We start from the raw sequence: 8,052 nt of genomic DNA, 5'->3' as shown, positions 1-8,052 counted from the left end.
ACAAAAGACTCGGTTATTTTACCATCATTTTTTTTTTTTTTTTTTTGATTGGCTGTGAAAACAATTCTGTCTTATTTTGTAATTTTCATTCCAACACGGGGAAAACACATCTCGGCGATCTACTCTATATTGCGATTCGAAACTCAAGGGGATTCGAAAGGCGACACGGACTAAAGCTCTGATTATGGCAACTTAACGTAACTCAGAGGCTGCCACTTAAAAATTCTCTTTAATAGATGTTGCTTATATTTGGACAGTCGAAACTTAACGTAACTTAATGCCACGTCGAAGTATGTTTCATTTTGGTTTTCTAAGATCTAAGTTACGTTAAGTTAAGTCAAGTCACCATAATCAGACCTTAATACAAATTCATAGTGTCAAGTATTCAAATCTGAATGAAGTGCTTTTCGAATCGCAATACAGAGTAGACCCCCTGAAATAGGTAGGTTGGCGAAGTCAATCAAATGAACGACGTGGTGTGCAATTTTTGAGCGTTTGTTTTACCTCCCTTTCGTTCCTCTTCACCCTCACAAACAGTGTTGCCAGAATTTTTGTATAGTACATCCCCATATCGAGCCGCAGTTATCCCCAAAAAATCCCCATTTTTCTTCTAAATCCCCATTTAAATCCCCGTAAGTAAGAAATAAAAATATATGTATTCTCATTTCTGTTAGTTCGTTTTAATTACAGTTTGAATACTTTTATATTACAAATTTTCACAGATGTATATATGTACATATATATGAGATCATTTGGTTATTTACGTATAGCGGTTTCTTATCTTTTATAGTTTTTGGAGACTGTTTAACAACATACCTTCGACCCAAGGTTCCTATTCCCATTGCTGTCTGTAAGTTCGTCAAATTCTTTTTGTGCGCTTGCCACTTTGTAAAATTCGTTTTACACTAAGGAAATCAGAAATATATGCAGTTCATTCGGTAAATGCCAATCACAGCGATCCTTTTACAATTTGGTGTAATGAAGTGAGAGAAAATTTTGTGTTCAGCGAAGGCCAATTAAAGCAGGCATTTTCCACGAATAATGCTTTGACAAAGAAAATCTTTAATAAATTTCCTTGATAGTCTAGTCCGATCTGATTATCTCTAGTGCCTATCAAGGAAATTTATTAAACATATACAAACCATCGGAAATAACAACAAAGAAAATCTTTGTTTGAGAAATTTTTAAGGGCTGGCAGTAAAATATATGTATTTTAATTTCAATATCAATATTTTAAACCAAACAAAAAATCAAATCCCCACATCCCCAAACGAAAAAATTCTATCCCCAAATGGTTTCAGAAATCCCCAAAATGGGGCGAAATCCGCACATCTGGCAACTCTGCTCACAAATCGTTTTACGCTCGCAATTTTTACTGCTAGTGTAGGGATGCACGTAGCGAGGTGCACGCAGTCGACGTCGCGAGGCAAACTGCGCGCACGCGAGCGTGCTAGGCGAGGTGAAGTGAGCTGTACGGAGATGGCATCGTATACATCATTAACCAAGAATGATAGAATACAAGATTGCGCCAATCGAGCTGAGAGCAACTGGCCGTGACGTCAAAAAATACCAGAATGAGAGAACAAGACGAACTCGACAAGAAAAAGAGAAGCATCGACCAAAAGGCAGTGTTGCCAAGTTTCGACTTTGAAAAAGCACCAAATTTTTATTGGTGTATTTAATGGACTTTATATGAATACATAATTTTATTGTAAGGATGCCGATTCAAAAATCAATGTTTCTTGCACAACGGTCGATTTCTTCTGGCATGGTTGAAGGTGCTGCCACATATTTCTTTGTCACTTATGATTGTCACTGTGCCATGATTTTGTTTAAATTTTTGTAAAATTGCTTACCACATTTACGATTGCTATAAATTTTGCTTCAATTTTTTTAAGATTTTCTAATTTGGTGTCTTCAAACTAAAAACAAAAGCACCAAAAACGCACCAAGCACAAAACTCAAAAATTTTCGCGTTTTGAATACCCACTAAATTTGGTGCGAAAAGCATCAAGTTGGCAACAGTGAATGTAAACAAAAGTATTTTATGACGTCAGCGATTGGGTGGATGCTGTCAAATCGACGAAGAGAGGGTTAGCGGTCCGCGAATGGCGCGACCTTTATTTTCTGGATCGTGCACATTAACCACTACACACTTATTTTCAAGTAAAAATGCGTGTATGGATGTGTACTTTTGCGACAACTGAGCCAGTGTGGCATCAGGCCACCAGAAAAAGCCAATTTTTCCAAAACAAAAGCGCCAAAATATTTTTGATTCAGTAAAAAGTGTATATACATATCCATTTCCTCACGTTTATTAATAAATTAATTTCAATACATTTATAACAACGTAAAACATATTTAATTTACCTATTCCTCGCATTTTATTCAGTAAATGGAGTTCCATCTTAATGTAGAATATTAGTGTATAGTGTATACATACATACATATGTACCTACGCATTCGGTGTGCTAAAATTAAAAAAGCATCACTAAATACCGCACCATGCATTGAATTCCAATTATTTTGGCTTTTTGGTTTCCCAAAGGCACTAAATTTAGTGCAAAATGCACGACCTTGGCAACAGTGTGCTGAGCACATCAATGCTCAAACAGTGATGCCAGACCAAGTATTGAGTAAATGGACTATGCATATTTTTCTTTTAAAGCAAAAGTTCTAATTGGCGAGGGTATTGATTTTTGATTCTTACATAGAACACTGATACGATTCGCAAACTTATCTTAGGACTAAATTAAAATAATCAACATTATTTGTAGACGAATATATTTCTGGGAGGCTGGCTTTAGTAAAATGTACCACAAGGAATTTTTTTATGAAACTTTATACGAATATTGACTTGCTAGCATCGCCATTAAGATTACCGTCTTTTACGTTTATTTTCCAAGAGTTCTTCAACGACTCCGCGCCAGTGAGTCTTTCGCAATCGTATGCTGCGAATGGTTCATTATACTAAAGCCAGTCTTCCGACATAAGCTACTATTCTATACGAACACAGATATGTATACTTCCTAATAGGCTTGTAAAATGCCCTATACCCAAATCCCTCGCATGAGTTATTATCGGTAAAAAATTGGGAACGCTCAAATCTGGCATCGCTGCAGCAAGTACAGCGCCAGTGAAACAGTGTTGATATTTTAAGTACAATTGTACTTTTTTCAGTACAATTATTTTTAAATGTACAAAAGTGCAATTTGCCGATTTTAAGTACAATTTCAACATCAAAGATACTTTTTGTACCAAACGCTCAAATCTATTCTAGCACTTTGATTCTTAATCCGTTTACATTTAAATAAATGGATATACCTATATTTCATATTTGCTACAAAACGAAATTATGAATTGTAATTTCGAATGTAAACGTGATTGTGAACAGTAATATTAGTGATGTGCGTTATGGTGATTGCGATTTCTTATCACCGGCGGGTGAAATATCCCTCATCGCTATTTATTTAAAAAAAAATCTTTGGAAATGCAATTTACCTAATGGCGATCCTGCAGAAATAGAAGTAATTGAGCAATTCGGGGGTTGAAAGTAAAAAAATATATGTAAATTCCATGCGTTGAAATTATAAATTTCCCTTGAGGATTTCCATTTTATCGATAGTGATCTAATTTTATGTTCATTAATATGAACTGAGCTATATAGTGTATTAATGTTTTATCATCATTGTCTTCATCTTTGACAGAATTACACGGTCACCCAGTATTTATTTTATTTTTTTAAATAATTTAATTATTTTCTTTTTATAAAATTGTAGCTCATTATCAAACAAAAACCTGGCAAATAAATCGAAACTTGAAAGAATGAAAAAAATCAACAAAGCTTCATCAAATTTTCACAGTCTTTATTCAGTATTTGTAGACATGTTTTGGGTTAACAATTTTGTAGCCCATTGATTCTAGTATAATAAGGTGCAAGTTTGAAGTGTCTAGAAAATAGCATTGATTTTTTGATGTTTTGATTTGTTTGCGGTGTTGCGCACTTTCTTCCATATAACGAACGTTCGAATTTTTAACCGACTTCCACAAAAGGAGGAGGTTATCAGTTCGTCGGAATATTTATTTTGATTTTTTTTTTTTTGTATGTTACCGCATAATTTTGCACCACGTCAACCGATTTCAATAATTCTTTTTGCAACGGAGGTTTCAGAGGTGGTCCCATACTAATTTGGCTTAGATCCCATCATTGGATAATGAAATATATAGATATATATAAATTTTTTTTAAGTCGGTTTTTTTCGCTAAATATTACTTGTATGTTATATGGATGAATGCGCGTGTAGCGTTGTTGTTTTTTATTCCAATATTTTAAATTAAGCTTTATTTTATAGTTTTTCTTAGACAATGATAAATGATGTACACAAATTTCAGTATGGAGAAAAGTGCAACACCTTCAACGAAAAAAGTTCTCAAAAATCTACGCGAATTGAATGTACTATCTCGATCATTTAAATATCTCGGACTCGCCCACCACTAAAAATGATTATTTAAATCTAAAGTGTATATTAAATGATATTTAATATTTGCTTTAGAGATGAAATTTCGACAAATTTGTTTAAACAAAAATGTTAAGCGCATATGCAGAATGTGGAAGCAAGATTCTTCTGCTTGCGTTTCTATGTTTATATCATTTAGCAGTTTAAGCACATACGATTAAATGTAAAAAAAAAATATTTTTAATTGCGGATCCGAAGATTAGTTGCATTGAGTTACGCAAAAATAGTGCCGAAAATCAATCGATTGTGCTGAAGGTGCCGGCTGCTTCCGAAAGGGACGAAAATGGCACAACGCACACTCATTTTCCATCACTGTCACACATACAATCTCACTATTCTGTTGACTTCGTTTTCTGATAACTTTTTGCTTCCCCGCTTGCCAAGCACCGCTGTGCAAAGCTTTGCACGCGCAGTCGCCCGCGACACATGTGTGCTGATTTGTGCATCCCTAGTTTATAGCAACAAAACATGTACAAACGACGAGAAAGAGACAGCATGCGAAGGCACACTAACCCACTCTCAATTTTAGCTCACACTAGTTTATAGTGGCGCCCGCATGTCGCACAGTGTTGGGAAATGAAATTGTTCCTTCAGTACGAAATCTATACAAAAACCATACTTTTTGACTGTAAATTGCATCGATTTTTTAATTTGCTCATATATTTTCTTAGTACATGCATACATAGATTCCCTTCAAGATCAATGATGTGATGGTATTCATGGGAAAGTTTATGTAGGTACATTTTACACTTTGAACATAAATGTGTATGCACATATTTTAAGGTACACTTCTTTTTTTTAAGTTATTAGGCATGGATAAAGGAGACATCTTCTTTGAATTCAGTACTAAAGTTTGACATTTTATTTTTAGTATTTCAAGTGCTTATCAAACTTTACGACACTCACATATTGACAAGATTGGCCATTTATCTTAAAATTATTTAATTTTAATTATTTGTTTATAAAAATGCAGTTTATACTTTAATAAAACCCCAAGGTTCAATTTTTGCGCAACATTAAAAAAATTAACAAACTTTCGTAAAAATTTCGGGCTTTTAACTCGGTTTCCTAGAAAAACATGTTTTGAGAATGCCGTTTGTAGTCCGATCAATTTAAATGAAGTGCAAGTATAAAATAGCTGCGACTTATCGTTGATTTTTAATATATATATTTTTTTTTTTGATGAAGGTGTTGCTCATTTGCTTCGTAAAAAAAAAATCGCGTTTAGATAATATGACATTGACGGCAAATTCCAGCTGCTTTAAACTTGCACTTTATTATACTAAAATTGAAATAGAAAGCTCGAAATTTTTACGAAAGTTTGTCGATTTTTTAATGTTGTTCAAAGATTTTAACTTATTTTCATACAGTTTTTGTTAAGGAATTAACTATATTTTTATAAACAAATAATTAGAATTAAAAAACAATAAAATAAATAGGTAACTCTAGTCAATATATGAGTGTCGTGAAGTTAAGATATTTAAGAACATAAAGAATTAACGATGACACTGTTTCTAACTATATGAAGCTGATTTCGACATTTTGTTTTAATAAGATTTAGTATCGAAAATATTCTTTCAAAACTTGCCTAGGAATGTGAGGTTGATAGCACACCTTTTGCTATGTTATAATGGCTATTTCAAAACCTTTTTTCAAAACTTACAAAGGCAAAAACGAGAAGGCGAAGACAAAAAGATAAAAAGAATTCCCGCAGTGAATTTTCAGAGCGACGTATATATTTATAGTATTCATCACAAAATTGTACTAAAAGGTACTGCGTAGTAAACGAAATTGTATCATAAAAGTACAATTGTACCAAAAATGCCAACACTGATGTAGAACAAAGCAGAATACAAATAATATTAAACTCATTGAAATTATTTTCAGCCTCTCACTCGACCAAATGAGTAAAATCCCGCTGGGTATATACTCGATAGAGACAAAAATTGCCGCCACAAATAAGAGTTACCCTGGGATTCAGTAATTCAGTCTCATCTCAAGTCCTAATGAGTAGCAATTATGACTTTTTACTGAGATTGGCACATAGGAGCACAAAGTCACCAAAAGGTAACAAAGACAGCACTATACTATGTATCGCCGCTGCGAGTCATGGCGATGTCAACTAGGCGCATCAGTTGAGTACCGCGGGTTTTTTTTATTAGTATTTTTCTTTATTATTTTATTTTTTTAATAATCTTTAGATTTTAATGTTAAAAAAAAATAATTTTTTTCAATGGATTGGTATATTAAACATTTTGGTTTATTTCCTAACGAAATTCTTATTGGACAAATTTCCTCTCGTTCATATTTGCGTTTTTTTTAAATAAAATGGAAAACAATTAACTTTTTCTCCATATTTTTATTTTTGAGACCTGCTCTTAGCCAGCTGACAAATTAGTGACTTTTTTTGATGAGACGTGAGACAGCGTACTGAATACCAAATAGTCTCAAAATCCAAGTTCACCACCAAAAGTCACTATTACCCTGTGGGAAACCTCGGACTAGATGAATCAAATTTCTAGTTCCGTACTAGGTCTTTATCGCCAAAAAGGAGCTAGTCTGATAGGAACTAGATCCATACCAGTCGAAAATCGCGAAAAGTGGTACTTTTAAAAGACTAATTTTTTACTAGATCTAATCGGTAAAGTGACGAATTTAGAAATGGTTCGGAGCTGTAGAAAAAGGGATGCAGAGACGAACTAGATCTTATTTGTCGAATTTAGAACCAGGTCGGAACTATCGAATAAGGGATACAGCGGGGGGGGGCTTGACTTTACATAGATATGTGTTCGGCGGCTTTTTTCGTTCAGAATACGCTTCTTTCTGTGCTTCGCAGATGCTTTTTCATAGCTTGTGTAACTACAAAACTAAATTTGTGTTAACTATTTCAACATCTTGGGACGTCTGGAATCTAAGAAATAACAGCGAGCACCTCTGCAAACTCAGCTACAGCTAAAGGTATGTAATCGTACATTTCTTACAATCATTCAAACAAATTTAATTTCAAATTGAAAACACATTTCTTCCAAAACAGCTTAAAATCGCACACACGGAAGAACCAAAAAGATTGAAAAATCATGATACTTTTTTCTTTCGTCTCGATTTTAGAACTGGTTCCGGAACTATAGAATTTGGGACTAGTTCGAAATATCGAAAAGAAGGGCATGACAGCCGAAACGCAGTGCTTGATGCAAGAATTATGGAACCGTACTGGGTCTAATGACTAGAAGAACCTTCAGCCTAGAGATTCCCGTATGCTACCCTACACAGGGGAACTGGTTCGGTTGCTAGTGCGTTTGGAACCATGACTAGTACGCGTTAATTCTCTTTTGCATGCTAGCGACTGGCGAATTTAACATTGCGATGTCCTAGGAAGTGTCAATTGTCCCCCTTTGCATCCCTTTGGCTCTAGTTCCGAACCAGTTCGTAAATTCGACAGATAAGATCTAGTTCGTTTTGCATCCCTTTTTCTATAGTTCCGAAACCAGTTCCAAATTCGACAGATGAGATCTAGTTCGATCTGCATGCATTTTTT

The sequence above is a fragment of the Rhagoletis zephyria genome, unplaced genomic scaffold, assembly GCF_001687245.7.
Source record: "Rhagoletis zephyria isolate East Lansing unplaced genomic scaffold, Rhagoletis_zephyria_1.1 Rzeph_scaffold_01110, whole genome shotgun sequence".
Taxonomy (NCBI): domain Eukaryota; kingdom Metazoa; phylum Arthropoda; class Insecta; order Diptera; family Tephritidae; genus Rhagoletis; species Rhagoletis zephyria.
The sequence above is the reverse complement of the archived record's forward strand: the minus strand, read 5'-3'. Positions refer to the sequence as shown.